General features: G+C 38.7%; 1 protein-coding gene across 12 annotated transcripts in view; it reads left to right on the top strand.

Moving 5' to 3' along the window:
• Nucleotides 1-15471, top strand: part of LOC125461522 (band 4.1-like protein 1) — a 279674-nt gene that overhangs the window by 144828 nt on the left and 119375 nt on the right. The window contains exon 1 of one of the 12 annotated variants that reach the window (XM_048550410.2): nt 6700-6798. The exons of 10 other annotated variants lie outside the window; for them this stretch is intronic. The gene's annotated coding sequence lies outside the window, so the exon portion shown is untranslated. Of the gene's footprint in view, nt 1-6699; nt 6799-7296; nt 7423-15471 lie in introns of those variants that run through there. One more of the 12 variants, XM_048550407.2, reaches the window with a different exon arrangement.

Below are 15471 nucleotides of genomic sequence, written 5' to 3'. Positions count from 1 at the left end.
TGAATGTTTGCCCTTAATGGGGAGGGATTCGAGAGAATGGAGTACCTTCCATTTTGGCATTAAGCAATAGTTACTTCTCATTCAGTGCAGAGTAAGGCTCGCCCTGCTGTGCAGTCTAATGTGATTGAAGCTCATTGCAGCAATGTGACATCGGTGTGCACCAGATTTGAATGCAGGTCTCAGCGATGAAACCTGAGCAACTGATCAAGTATACCTGTGCCCTTAACTTGCAAGGTTCTTGTGACTTTTGCTGATAATTGTGAAAATGTAACAATTCTTTCACTAGTTCAGACAGCAGACCTGATTTTGTGGTGGATCATGGAAGTTGGGAATGTATTAATATGAGATGCAATTACTGCTGACTTCCAAACTAATATCTATTATAAAATCACATTTGTCCCAATCTGTACTCCCAACTGCATTATTCACTTTTTTGGAGGTTTGGGTAGAACAGTCTGACCCAAGTAAATAGTTTAAGCCTACATCAGTATGAAAGGGAAGTACTGTTGTAGATGTTGGAAACCAAGAATGAAAATATGCTGGAAATAGTCAGCAGCTTCAGCAGTATTCATGTCTTTACTTTATTTCCCTCTTCCCACTCTCTGTTTCCTCCCCCATGGATGCTGCCCGATCTGCTGAGGATGCTCTGCACTTTTTAGTTCTATTTCAAGACTAACAGTTTTTTTTTTAATTCTATTTTGTAATGACCATACCTGCTCAAAGAGGAACAAAGTGTCCCACCATTTATGGAATCCATTTTTTCTTGATTGTATCATTGCCACTGACAGCCTTTTTGCATAGCTACCATCTGGAGCAAACACCAGCATGCCAGAGTTATTTGAAAATTATTAATTATTAAAATTGCTAACACATCATGCCCTTGCCTAGCTGCCTGTCTCATGGAAGGAATGGAATGAATTTCAGATTTTATGGATGGATTTTGCATGCAAAAACACTTTTTTTTTAATATTGGCTTGTTTTAGTCTGGGCTTTTGTCAGGTTCCCTGGTGATCTAATCATTGCTGCATGACTGATGATCCAGTGATAGTCTGACTGATTCCCCAGTGAATACAGTAACAGTCAATTATTCTGTGCTGATTTTGTAACTGATTCTCTGGTGGCTACACAGTGGGTTTGAATCTATATTCTTTGACAATGAGATGGATAATTGGTCTGTGTTGGAGGTGTTATCTCAGATTGCTCACAGAACAGGTGTCATGATATTTGCGTTTGATCTGTGCCATTGCAACAGAAAATATCTGCCCAAAAGACTGTAACATCTTGTATGAAGAGGTCCCTTCTCTCACTCAGTATCATTAGACAGGCTGGATTTTTAAAAAAAAATCATTTATGGGACGTGTGTTGCTGGCTGGCCCAGCGTTTATTGCTTATCCCCAGTTGCCCTTGAGAAGATGATGGTGAAGCCAACCCACAATGCTGTTAGACAGGGTGTTCTGACATTTTGACTGGGTGACCATGAAGGAACAGTATGAGGAAAAAGTGGCGATCTGCCTTATTACTCCTTAAATGAAGAAGAGACAAATATTATCTCCTTGTGCTTTCATTTAAAGGGAATTTTACACCATGCCGAGAGCCATTTACTGCCAACTTAAAATTATGTGTGGTTGAGACAAAAATTGCTGCTAAATAAGTAATGCAGCAGGATGGAAACTTGTTGTAAATATTATGGTATTTAATCTTTTTCCCATTTTATCCTGTTGCCATTTCACGTTTGAAAAACAGCCAGGAAACAGCTTACATTTATATAGCTCTGTCCAATATGACTTAAAAATGTTTTAATATGCTTCATGTCAGTTAATTACTAGAAGTACATTGGTTTTAACTAATTAATTCTAATTCTGTACTTTGCAACTTGCCTGATTTGGCAAGCTTGGAATTTTTTCTCAAAAAGAGTAAAAGATTAGGCTTTCCTTATTTTTAATGATAGCATGAACTAAGAATATATGCAACCAAAAATATGCAGCTGAGATTTGGAATCCCAACTCACTATACCGTGCCATACAAAGAAAGCCATTTGGCTGCATGATTCAGTGATTCTAACTGCATCTACGGTACGAATGGAACCTCCTTTCTGCAGTAATTTTCAAAAAGAAATTGGATAAATATTTGAAGGGGGGAGATTTGTTGGGCTATGGTGAAAGAAAGTTTGGGACTACTGAACAGCTTCCTCTGTGAACATGATTGGCTGAAAGACGTCTTTTCTCTCTCTGATTCTATTGAAAGACAACTTTGCAAATCAAATAATTGGTTATGGAAAAAGTGTAATATCACTCTTATCTCAACAAGTGATTTATAACTGTAGTTCCCTCCACATCTCCGTCTTGGTTCCTAATAAATTGGTGCATGCCATTTATTGTCTTCCATTTGAGCATACATTCAGTGATCTGTTATAACCTAACCTTACAGAAAATGATTGCAACAGTTTCCAAATGTGTGGTTCAGAATACAAAATGTAAGCATATTGTAGGGATGGGGAAACATCCCTTTATTACGGGAAAATACTTAATAGGCACCACCTGTGCATTTTAAGTTACAGTTTATATTATCAAATGTTTGAGTTCGCAGTCTGTTTGCCATTGGCAGATATTAAATAGTGCTTTACTTGTGAATAATTCTTTGGACTGTACTAGCAGATGGAGCATGAAACAACGTCAACTTGTATTCTGTCCATAACTCCCTACATTGCTCATCTCCTCATTTCAGACATTGCATTCTGGGATGTTTCACATTGGGGCCAAGCATTCCCACAAAAATGGAGACTGATAATTCACAGAATTATCAATCTGTTGGTCCTAAAAAAAAAGTTAAGAATCTTTCCATATGCTCCCTGGCTGATCACGTGTATTGCTAATTTCTGGTTGTTGTTTCTCACTTGATTTTCTTGTTGCTCCAGTAAGACAATGAATCCTAGCTCTGCCTGTCTGCCAGAGCTTGCCCTACAGTGAATAGGCACTGGAACACTCCTGAAACAGCTAATCTTTTGATGACCTCAAATATGGGTCAGTTGGACTTCAGCCTCTAGTGTTATGAGTACAACTTGTGCATGCTACAGATTGTGTTACAAAAATCTGAAATGCTAATCCCAGTGCAGTAGTAAACACACTGTGAGTAAGTGCTTAGCTCGTGGCTAAGGGATGTTGTTTTTCATTGCGCACCTGCGATTTTAAACCAGAATAGATTCAGTAAGATTTTTTGAGTAAGATGTTCTTTTGGATAATTTAGTAAATGGCAATAGGATAATTTTGCCACTATGCTTAAACAGGCCTGGATATCCAAGTCTAGATGATTTTGAACATGATACAGGGGAAATAAGTAAATGTTATACAGTTGTCATCTGTGCCTTACAGGTAACACTTAGTCTCTGAGTTCAGAGTTGTGGATTCAAAGCCCACTTCAAAGACCTGTGTACAATATCAAGGTTGGTATGGCATGGCAATGCTGACAACTGACTGCAGAGTTGGAGGTGCCATCTTTCAGAAGGGCCATTAAACTGAAGACGACTCATCCCTCCATGAGTGTAAAAGTGTATACAAAGTAGACCGCAGGGATTCTCCTCGTCAGTTTTTGCCAACATTTTCAACCAGAACAAAAATGATTTATTGGATCATTAATGCATTTCTGTGGAAGCTTGAAAATGCAAATTGGCTGCTGAGATTCACAGTATATCACATGATTAGGGGTTTCCTTGTGGCACAGTGGCAGTATCCCGACCTCTGGGTCACAAGGCCTGGGTTCAGGTCCTGTTTGATCCAGAGGTGTGTCACAACATGTCTGAACAGAGTACAGTATCTCTAATAGTGATTAGATGTCAGAAATAACTCACTGGCTACAAAACGATTTTGGAGGTACTGAGGCTGTGCACTGAGCTGTACAAATGCAAGCTCGCTCTTTCTTTGATTTTTTTTAAAAGCTTTAAGGCCCAAAATCAAAAGATCTATTTGCCCTGGGATTGGTTGGAATGAAAAGGAACTCTGGCTGATTCATAATTATCACATTTACACAGAGTAAACACAGGTCCCTGGATTACAAGTACTTATGTTTACAAATTTGATGCTATACAGAGGTGTAACTTTTAAGATCTGACATGAGCGTTTTCTGTACTTCTGAATGGTTGCTGTATATAGTCCTGCACTGTGTTGTGATTTGTGTACAAATTGACTTGCAAACAGAGTCAAGAACTGAACCCATTGGCAGCCTGAAACTGCCTGTAGTTTAAAACTAATATTAAGACAAAAATTTTAATCATCGAGTATGAGCTGATGTCCCATTATGTCATTCTTGCATAATCTGAAACCTGAAATGTGGTTGAAGTGTCTAGCTGTTAACTGGCGTGTTTCATTCAGGGCACCACATTAATCAGGCAAATCTAGGCAATCATAACTAGATGAAAACTGATATAATTGCTTGCATGCAGGGCGATATACTTGCAAGTGTGAGGCTCCACCTTGAAGATTAATTTAACTTTTTTTCTAAAAGCTCCTTCATTGCTTTCTGAAGTGTGCTGCCGAGATTGGAGGGCGAAATTTACTATCTCCCTCCATAGCCAAAAAGAAGCAAGATGGGACTCCTGCCAGATTTCCTGCAGCGGAATGAGGCCTCCTATTCCTTGCATTAAGTGCTGCCCATGATGGCTGTATGCAAGATAACTTTTTTAATTTGTGTAATATATACATATTTACAGCTTCATCTTAATTTTAGAAAAAACCTCTCAGATCTTCTGCTAAAGCAGATTATCAGCAGAAATACTAATGAAATGGGAACTGCAGCCATTTTTCTCAGTTTTTGTTTCAATCTTAAGTTGCATCTGGAATCTGAAGAGATTGTGTTTACAGGCATTTCTGTTTTTCCCACATCTTTTTCTTCTTATTTTGCTGACAGTAAGGTTTAATGTCTTATTTTTCAGAGTTTTGCCTATTTAACTGAGTTTAGTCCATGTAATCTGTTACCAAGTTGACAATTTGTGTAAATTTCTTCTTGAAATGCACCTTTTCCACATTTGCTTAGTGACCTAAAATCGCAAATGTCCAAACAGGACTTTTAAACAAAACAAATGCAGTACACATTTCACAACAGCCTGATTTAAAGTAAACTACGGAGCTGTCATTCAGTGGCTTCTTCAGACTTTCCAGGCACTCCCAAACTGACTGAGTTGGAACGGTCCTGCAGGGCCAGTAAAAACATTTTACAAAACATTCATATTTATTGATTTTTGAAGGAACTCATGGCAGTTTCTTTTGAGGACTGGTAGTTATACTGTCCTGTGCCTTAGCCCAAAAGCTGGATATGTCTGCCTGTTGAGAATTTTAAAACTGGATTGGCATCGTATGTGCATCATTGGAGGCCAATTTATAAACCTTGATATGAGAAATGAGGGCCTGAGATGCCCTCTGAAGAACTTGATCCATTTGGCTACTTGTTATTCAAGAGTTGGGACTAAGATAGTAAATTTGGCCCTGTGAGTTTTGGAATACTGATGTTATTTCCAGTCAGGTAGAAACTGTGAGAATCCATTTCTGTATAGTTCTATGCTTGCATTACATTTTGGGAGAAAAAAAAATGCCAACTAGACCTTAAAGCCAACTAATTGTTGCACCTGTATTTTGGTAACCGATCAGTGTAAATTCCATACCCATGAAGCAGAAATTCAACTTTTTAGTGTCTGAATTGGGGAAAGAAAAGCGCATTGGAGACAGGAAAAGATAGAAAATTTGTTTTTTTTCCCATTTTATTAATGCTTTTTTAAAAAATTATCTCTGAGAGAAACCAGAAGTTGTTTGGGATCAAAACAAATAGCAAAAGCGATTAGGAATGGCTCAGATGTAATGAAAGAGCATTGTGGCTTCTGGCCAGCAGACAGTGGGTTGGTGAGAAATGGATAGATGCGTTAGGATCAAGTGAGTCATGGACTGGGGATGGGAGATGGGGAGGCTTGATGCAACACCACTTGTCTGGAAGGGTTTTGAATAATGCTGGCTTGAGAAAGTTTGATCATTTTTGGAGGCCAATGCACCCTGTAAGTAGAGTCCTATCAACCTCTTCCCTGCAGAAATGAGTGACCTATGGGTCTAACCTCCCCAAAACATTTTCAGTTAATCAATATTTTAAAAAAAACACTAAAACATTTTTGTGGTAAATTGCAGCTCTTCCATCAGCACTTACTGCTTGCCATAGCATTAAATTTTAAATCTGCATGCTAGAAGCTACTGCTTGTAGTTGGGGTCTCCTGTTTCTAAGAAATTAGATAATTTTAGTACAATCATAACCTAGTTCCCTATGTGTTCGACGAGTTGCTGAATTTTAAGTAGACCAGTTGCCTCATTTTTGGGGATACAACTGAGACAACCTATTGCATTGAGATGCAGTGAAGCCACAAACTAGTTTCAGTCAACACAAATTCACCACTGCAAAGATCACGTTCCTTCATGCATGTGAGGGAAGGTTACCTTTTCCTGGTGTTCAGATGTTTGGCATTACATTTTGAATTGTTAGGCCATTATTTGACATACCTCTGGAGTTATGTGGTACAAAATCGTAGTTTAATGTGGCAATAGGTTGCTTAACTCTTGCTCAATTTTCTTTGGCTGAGGTTGCAAATGCTGACCTGTGTGATGATTAGTTATATTAGATATTATCGGACAGTTACATCCAATCACCTGATTGGATTTATACATGCAGTGAAAATTGCAGGGTGCCAGACACAGTCTTGCAAACAGAATTCCACATCACAAGTGTGTAGCAGAATTTAAGTCAGCCGATTTTAGTGGCAGAGATTCTAAGGTATGTCATTTTCAATCTGTCTTTAACTTGGGAGTTTGTTTTCCACTACTGTTGAGCACATAATTGGAAGTTCAGTATGACACGTTGATAGCATTGAGTGTAAAAATGTGTTTGCATGCAGTGCCAAAGCAGAATCCATTCCAGCAGTGCTATAAAGATCAGTGCTGAGTTCATCTATTAGCTCCAATATGCAGGCTTCTCTGTTATTCTGCTTTAGGAGATGGCTTGTAAGCTGCCAAAATAAAACTGATAGCACTGGTTCTTGCAGACTCTGTCTTTAGTCTATTTTATTGACCATATTTGGTATGCCATAGTAAACCATCTGCTGCAGACTGACTGAGTGAGTGAATCTTTTCTTTGTCCCCAATGTGAACTCTTACAGGCCTGAGTAAAGGAGGGGCAGGGTTAGCTGGGGGCTGTTCCCTTTCTGCCACACACAATGGATTCTTAACAATTCTCTCTGAAATCTCAATATTTTTCTGTAATGAGACTAAATGGTTTTAAATGTGCCCTTAATAGTTGGGAGAAAATTTGCGATTTGTTTATGATCAATGAAAGAAGACAAATGTGATTTTTGGGTTTTCACTGCAGTGACTGAAACAGCAGACCTTACCCTCAAGCTGAGTGAGTGCCATTTGAATGAATATTCATATTCTCCTAGGATCTGAAATAGATTTTTTTTATTGCTCATGTTGCTTAGGAACAGTAATAGATGGTAATGCTGTGAAAGGTTTAAAGGCTGGTACCGGACCTGGCCTTTTCTTCAATCTCGCTTAATACTTGTTTCAGTTTCTGTAATGTTCTTCATGTACAATAGACATTAATTTACTTCGATCGTCTTGGTCATCAATCTTGGAATTTATATTGCAACGGCTTTACGTCATTCTGATCACCATGGTAACTGAACATAAGCTTGAAATGCTGTAAGAAAGGTCATTGTACTCCCTAAACTGTTGTGGGGGGGTGGGGGTCAATTATAAAAACAGCGCTTGAAGAGAGAAGACAGTATTTTCAGTTTAAATGTTTGTGTCAACCTTTTAAGATGTTTTAAATTCATCCTTTTGATGACTGTTGCTGCTAATAATAGTGCATTAATTGTGCATTCAGCAGGCTTGGTTGTGATTCTCAGTCTCAGACATGGGACTGTACAAAACCGTATGGACAAGTTTCATTGGCTGTTTTGACTAACTGATAACCCTCATCGGGCTCTATGACCATTACTAGATGTGATCTATTACCAGGACTGTCAGTGCACCTTCCGTAGGTTTCAATGGAATTCACACCATATGACTATTTTCCAGTGTGAACACACTAACCTGAAAGTGAAATGGTGGTTCAGACTCAAGTGGAATATATCATACTGGTGTGCAGATACAATTTAATTTCCAGAGCAAGAAGGAATGTACACCTAAACAACCCTTTGTCATATTCCCAGGATGTCTTCTAGCATTATATAACCAAAAGATTATTTTTGAAGAGGAGCCTGTGTTCCCAGTGGGCACCTTTTGAGCACAATAGAGTCCCACAAACAATAACCAATTTCACGATATAGCCTTTCTAGGTAATGCTAGTTAAGCAAACATTCTTGAACAGGATAATCTGCAGAACGTACTGCTTTTTTTTGGCTGCTGGTGTTATGCTCAGCTAAATGTAGAGCTTTGTTTTATTGTCTCATCCAAAAGATCATTGCCCAGATTCTGCATTTGCAATGATGATGAAAATGGTAATGTTTGCCATCAATACAATTGTGATGCTGGCTACGGCAACTTAGGTTCACATGTGCACAGCCAAACCTGAAAGTCCAGAGGTTCAGTCGCGGATTCTATGTTTCGCTATTGCTGCAGATGGAGATCCTCTGCTGCTTTCGAGAATTCTTCAATGTGATTAGCTGCTTAGGTTTCGTAGTGACTTTGTGTATGTTGAGATCTCCTTGTGCTGACGCCTCGGGGAAGCGATGGCCTAGTGGTATTATCGCTGGACTGTTAATCCACAGACCACAGATAACGTTCTGGGAACCTGGGTTTGAATCCTGCCATGGCAGATGGTGGAATTTTAATTCAGTAAATATCTGGAATTAAGAATCTAATGATGACTGTGAATCCATTGTTGGTTGTCAGGAAAAACCTGTCTGGTTCACTAATATCCTTTTTAGGGATGGAAACTGTCATCCTTACCTAGTCTGGCCTACATGTGATTCAGCAAAGTGACTCTTAACTGTCCTCTGGGCGATTAGGGATGGGTATTAATGAAGTGAAAAGAAAAACAAAATTAACACGATCATTGTGAACAATGGAATCTAGAGATGGTTTGAGGTCTCATCATTAGCTTCCTCAAAGTCAGCAGTGAGCACCAATATGTCATTGCTGTGAAAACAACGTAATTGCTTCTGCTGCTTCACTTTGGTTCTGCATCAGATCCTGTATTAGAACATTTTACCATCCGGTTACAATCTCAATAAGGCCCATTTTGATCGCCTTCCTCCATTAGGGTGGCATGGTGGCACAGTGGTTAGCACTGCTGCCTCAGTGCCAGGGACCCGGGTTCGATTCCAGCCTCAAGCGACTGTCTGTGCGGAGTTTTGCTCCGGTTTCCTTGCACAGTCCAAGGATGTGCGGGTTAGGTTGATTGGCCATGTTAAAATTGCCCATAGTGTTCCGGGAGGTGTAGATTTGATGGGTTATAGGAGGATGAGTCTGGGTGGGATGCTCTGAGGTTCGGTGTGGACTTGTTAGGCCGAAGGGCCTGTTTCCACACTGTAGGGATTCACCACAATGTGCATTACCCAGTTTTCTTTCCTGTTACTATTCTTTACACTTTTCTGCACTAAGTTTTATTGCCTAGTGTTCATCAAATTTGTTTTGTAATTTTGCACTGCTTCCTTCTAATCCTCAGCTCCTTATTTATCATCTGCAAATTTAAGCACCGTACATTGAGATTTTGAATCTAGGTCACTTATGTAAATTAGCAATAGGAATGAGCCATGAAGAGTGCCTGATGTTCTCTGATTCCTATTGTGCAGCTTCTTGTCTGTTCCCAGGATTTAAGGATTAGGAATTCAAATAGTTGCTCGTAGCTTAAAAAATATTAAAGATTACTGCTGACAGAAGTCATGCATCAAAGTTTTTGTACTCGTAAGAACACTTTGAGATAACCAACTTTGACATTCTTGTGTCTATTCTGCTAGGTGCAAGCTTAAAAGCTTTGATAGTAAGTCCCTTTCTTTTAAGCAATGCCTTATACCATACTGAGTGGAAATTTGTAAAGTCAAGTTATTTGACAATCAAATTGCCCAGTCCACCCTTTGATTTGATGTGTTGCTGTTGCGTGTACCATAGCAAGTGAAAATTGTTGTCTTACATGCTTTACAGGCCAAGTGTATCAGGGTAACAGCAGAGTGAAGGACACAATAACAACAATTGCTGAGAATGTGTGCAGACAGAAATCAACATTATAGAGATCCATCCAAAAGTCTGAAAACATTGGGGAAGAAAATGGTTTTGAATCTGTTTGTATGCATATACAAATTTTTATATCTTCGAGATGGAAGAGGGTAGAGGAGAGTATAATCAGGGTGAGTGGGGGGGGGTTTAACCATTTTTAGTTGCTCTCCTGATGCACCAGGAAAGGTGGAGTCAATGAATGGAAGGCTGGTTTGCCTGATGGACTGGGTTGTGTTCACAACTCTGTAGTTTGTTTTGGTCTCTGGAAGAGCTGGATAGGAAGCTTTTCTATGATGCATCTATAAAAATGTGCAAGAGTCTTCAGGACATGCCAAATTTCCTTAGCCTCCTAAGGGTGTAGAGGCATTGCTGTGCTTTCTTGACTGTTGTGTTGGCGTGTGTGGACTAGGATAGATTGTTGGTGATTTATCACTCCCAGGATCTTGACGCTTTCGATCACCTCCATTTCAGCAGATAGGGACGTGCCCTCCTATCTGAACTTACTTGTGTTATCACCTCACACATTGAGCAAACAGGATTTCCCCCTTTTGAATTGATGCTGGGTGTTGATATCTGGGTTACTGTTGGACAGAGCTTATTTGAATGATTGCATACTATTAGTGATAAGTCACCACAATAGTATCATGTTCTGAATGAATCTTATCACAGATTTTTTAGGTTTCTCTTCCAATCCCCAGAGATCTATTTTGAAAGATCATTTGGAAAACATGTGAAAATATGTGTCAGGATGTTGATCGAACCGAATATAGCCAACGAATATGCCAAACCTCTTCGTAGAACTAGAAATGGTGCAGTTTGAAAGGATCTCCCCTGCTGTGGAGCTGACAGTAATGGGCTCTCTGAAGCTGTTTAAACAGAGGGTAGACTTCATTTGCAGGAAGAAAAAAGAAATGTGCTTCATTTTCTTAGCCCTAGTGTGGAAAGTACTTGGAAGTAGCGGTGAGTTAGAAACAATCTTCTAGTGTATGAAATGTTAAATTTACATTTGGCTGTTGTTGGGTCATGTCATATGACCCAATAATTAATATGACATATGAATAAGAGTGAAACAGGCCTAACTAATATAATGGTGCAAATTAGTATTTACGTCCCTTAATAAAGAGACTGAGATTATGGATGAAAGAAATGCATTATAAAAGTGCTTTCACGATGTCCCAAATATTTTATAGACAATGAAGGACTTTTGAAGTTTAGTCACTGCTTTAGTAAATGTGGCAGCCCGTTTGCTCACCACAAACTCCAACAATCAGCAACACGTTGGTGGACCAGATAATCCCTTTTCAATGATGTTGCTGGAGGAATAATTATTTCCAAAATCACCAGTGGGACACACAGCAGCTCTCACAGATGCACACGTGTGGCAACAAACCTAGCCTTTTGGTTTAAACCAGTGCTCGCTGAATGGAAAATGTGTAAGGCATTTCTGTTGGAACAAGTCAAGCACCAAAGCAAAGGGGTTGTGTTTTCAAAAGCCTGTCTGTCAGAGCTGCATGTTTACAAAGCCAGATGAAGTAGGCTGTGGGACTATGAAGGAAAGCAGAGGACATTTTTTGTCACTGGTGATCATAATGGAAAATTGTGTACTAGAGAAATTGCACAATTTTATAACTAGGCAAATGTTGCACCTGTGTTTGAAAGCAGGTATTAACCAAATCTGTGTAGCAAAAGGTCTTTGAGCTTTCCGTCAGTATTGAGTAAAAGGTTGAACACTAGAGAATGAGATTAGAATAAACATGTAGCAATAGCAACTTTCTGCGACGATTTTAGGAAGAAAATGTTCTTCAGAAACCTATTTAAGATTGATTTGAGCATGTTCCAAGTACAATATGCCCATCCAAAATTACCTTATAATTTATTTAGACATAATAAAGTTTTGCTAAGCCTCTGCATTGTAAGTCTGCTCATTAAAATCAATACAAAATCAAGGAACAGAAAAGCGCCTGGCCACTAAATATGGTACAGAGTACTCATAAAAGGAAAAGTTAATTTGTTGGCAATATAAGGTATATTACTGCAGGAACCAGTGCTATTCTTATTATATCTGCTTAAATTCTATGTATACAGAAATCAATTATCAGCCTGTTAAGTTTGCACCCAATACTAAATAGGTAGAGCAATAGGGGTAGAATGTGCAGTTAAGTGAAGCACTAAAATCATGGACAGGATTGATAAGACACAAAAATTGCCAGCTAAGCAATGATGCATGAGAGATGAAGCTATTTTTGTGCCCGGTTTCATCATCAATCATTCTGTGACGAGCTGTAGCAAGGGTTGAACTTCTTCCACGATGTCTGAGCTTCAAAGGAGATGATCTTTTTGCAACGGTGTAATATTTCAGTTTGAATCAGCCCATCCCTGGGGTGTCAATTAATGGTACAAAAAACAAATATGCTGGGGTCTGCTGGAAGTTTGAAATAAAAACAAAATGCCAAAAATACTAAGCAGCTTTACGTTCTGTGAAAAGGTCTTGACCTGAAACATTAACATTATTTTTCTCTCTCCATCAATGCTGTCAGACCTGATGAGCATTCCCAGTATTTTCTGTTTTTATATCAATTGACATTGTTGTGTCAGAGCAATATATCTGTTTGATACCACAAGTTAACCTTGGTGGTACGTACCTACTGCTTTATTCGAAGGTCAACATGTAAATAGTATTTAAGATGATCTTAAGGAATTCACTACTACAGTGTAACATGTATTACATTTAAGATGGTAACCTAAACTAATGGTGACAATTTCTCAAGCAGAGAAGTGTGAAAATCATTTATGGCATAGATGCGATCATTTTGCCATTTGCATCCACTCTTGACTAAAAAGAACCGTTCATCCTCCAGCTCTTGAATTGTCTCACCGGAGCTCATGGCATCTCAAGCACACATCCATTTGTATTTAAATGTGATGGGGGTCAAGGTTTCTGCTATTACCACCCTTTCAAATTGAGTTCCACTACATGCTGCTCCGTCCCCATACTCCGGTATGTGATACCTACCCAGACTGATTTACCAGTTGAATGGGCCAACCCTCTTTTTGCCTGGTGTGGAGTTGAAATAATTTCAGCTTTTTGGGAATGAGTAATCCTTTAAATGTTTTATAAATTGACAACTTTAGTTCCTTAATTTTGCGTGGAGTCTCACCATCTCTATCTTGTCCTCCAGTCAATTAATTAAGTTCTGGGCAGGAACTTACAGCCACCATCTACTTGACCCACTGTCAATTGCGGGACTAAAGTAGTCAAATAATAACCATTTTTAAAGGATGATTCATTCACAGCTGTAATTATTTCAGCATCATGCAAGATTAAAAAAAATAAGCTGGTGTTAGATCTCTCAATCTGCTACCTCTGCAACTTGAAGACTCTGCCCCTTTGATTCCAAGAGTTGTTGATTTAGTGCAACGCTCTGTCTATGTGGGACCTAGTCAAAAGTCTTGCTAAAATCAAGTAGGCTACATCAAATGCATACCCTGAAGGACCCTCCTCCAGAAATTCTCAACCATGTTTGACAGACAGTACCTTTTTACTCTGCACATCCATCCTGACTGTCCTTAATATTATGTGCCACTTTTGTACCGTCTTTTCAAATTCTTTCAACTAGTTTTCTCATTGCTGAGGTTGATCTGACTGACATTATAATTACTTTGGCTATTCACTCCTCCCTTCCTGTGACTTGGGAAAGCTATGTAAAGGAGCAGTTATCCTTCTACATGAATCTGTGAATCTCCATTGTAGTACTTTAGTGTGTCTTGAATGAGTTATCACTTCCTTCATCTATCAAGAAACTTCTGTGTTAGTCTTTAATATTAAAGGATTAAAGCTTGTGGACCTGTAGGTGGCTGAAGGGTAAGTATATCGATATATTTCAGATGTAAAAATATGCAAAGCATAATTTTCCACTGTTCTTCAGCCCTGGTTATAGTTTTGATCATAATTGGGCAGATCATATGTTGAAGGACCACGATTGATTTGCTCAAAGCATAGTTCCAAATCTTCTTGTCTTTTGAGAGCCTGAAAGGAGCAGGATTGTGTAATGAAATATTAGGACACCAGTAATGGATTGATGAACTTATCAGCCATGATTAAATGGTAGAGCAGACTCGGTGGACTGAATGGCCTAATTGCTGCTCCAATGCCTTACAATCTTATTAATTCGTAATATTGCTTCATCTGTATTGAATGAACAAAATTATCTCCTAACTAATATTATTTGTCTTTCTGTCATAACTAGCATATGAATATACTACAGTATTTGGCCAGGAAAAGAAAGTATCTGATGCCTCGTTGTCCACCCTGCCTAGTTGTCCTGCTGCTGTAACAATGCTCATCAATGACCCTTTAGACTTTTTTCCCAAAATTATCCTTTTGCCCTCCCCAAATTGTATCACCTCAAACTTCTTCAGACTGAATTCCATCTATCGCTTCTGCTTACCTGATCTGTCAATCAATATTGCTTTGAAATTTTAAAATTTTGAAACAGTAAAAGGTCCTTCTCCAAATTAATGCTTGAGACTTAATTGAAGGGTTCTCAGTCAAAACCAGAATCCTAATTTTGTTAAAGGCAGGAACAAATGTTAAATTTAAACTTAAATTGCTATGTGAAGCATTATTAACAGGATATGGTCCCCTTTCATTTGACCTACCATTTAATGCATGGGTATGATAACTGGCTGCTACTAACTTGAGATGCTAGCAAAAGGTTACTACCAAGGAAATGCTGACAAAGCCTTCATAAAGTCGATTTTTTTAGGCTTATAATCAAGGCCTTTTTATTTTGTGTGTAAAACGTAAGTAGCTTTATGGACTATACAACTTAAAGTCTGTTGTGCCACCAAGAAAATCAAATGTTGAAGGCACAAAGTTGGTAGGGGATTCAGTAGCATGATCTCTTGGAAAAGTTTGGAACTTTTTGATTAAAAAACTTTGCATTTTTAACATTTAAATGTTTTAATTTGTAAAATTAAAAGCTTTTCCCTCTGCTTTTCATTGGAATTAATTTCCCCTTTCATTCATAGCTACAGCAAGGTTCATGGCTATCTATTGACACCTCATTTATTGCCATTCATCCCCCAGTCCAAAAACAATTACATAGTAAGGAGCGCTTCGATCTCGAACTTGCAAACATGTGATCAACCAAGATATAGCAATTCATTGGTTTCTTGTTTCCATGAAATTGATGCTGACTTGAATGAATTCCAGATGTGCTCTTGTTTTTTT

The sequence above is a fragment of the Stegostoma tigrinum genome, chromosome 19 (assembly GCF_030684315.1).
Source record: "Stegostoma tigrinum isolate sSteTig4 chromosome 19, sSteTig4.hap1, whole genome shotgun sequence".
Taxonomy (NCBI): Eukaryota; Metazoa; Chordata; class Chondrichthyes; order Orectolobiformes; family Stegostomatidae; genus Stegostoma; species Stegostoma tigrinum.
The sequence above is the reverse complement of the archived record's forward strand: the minus strand, read 5'-3'. Positions and strand labels throughout refer to the sequence as shown.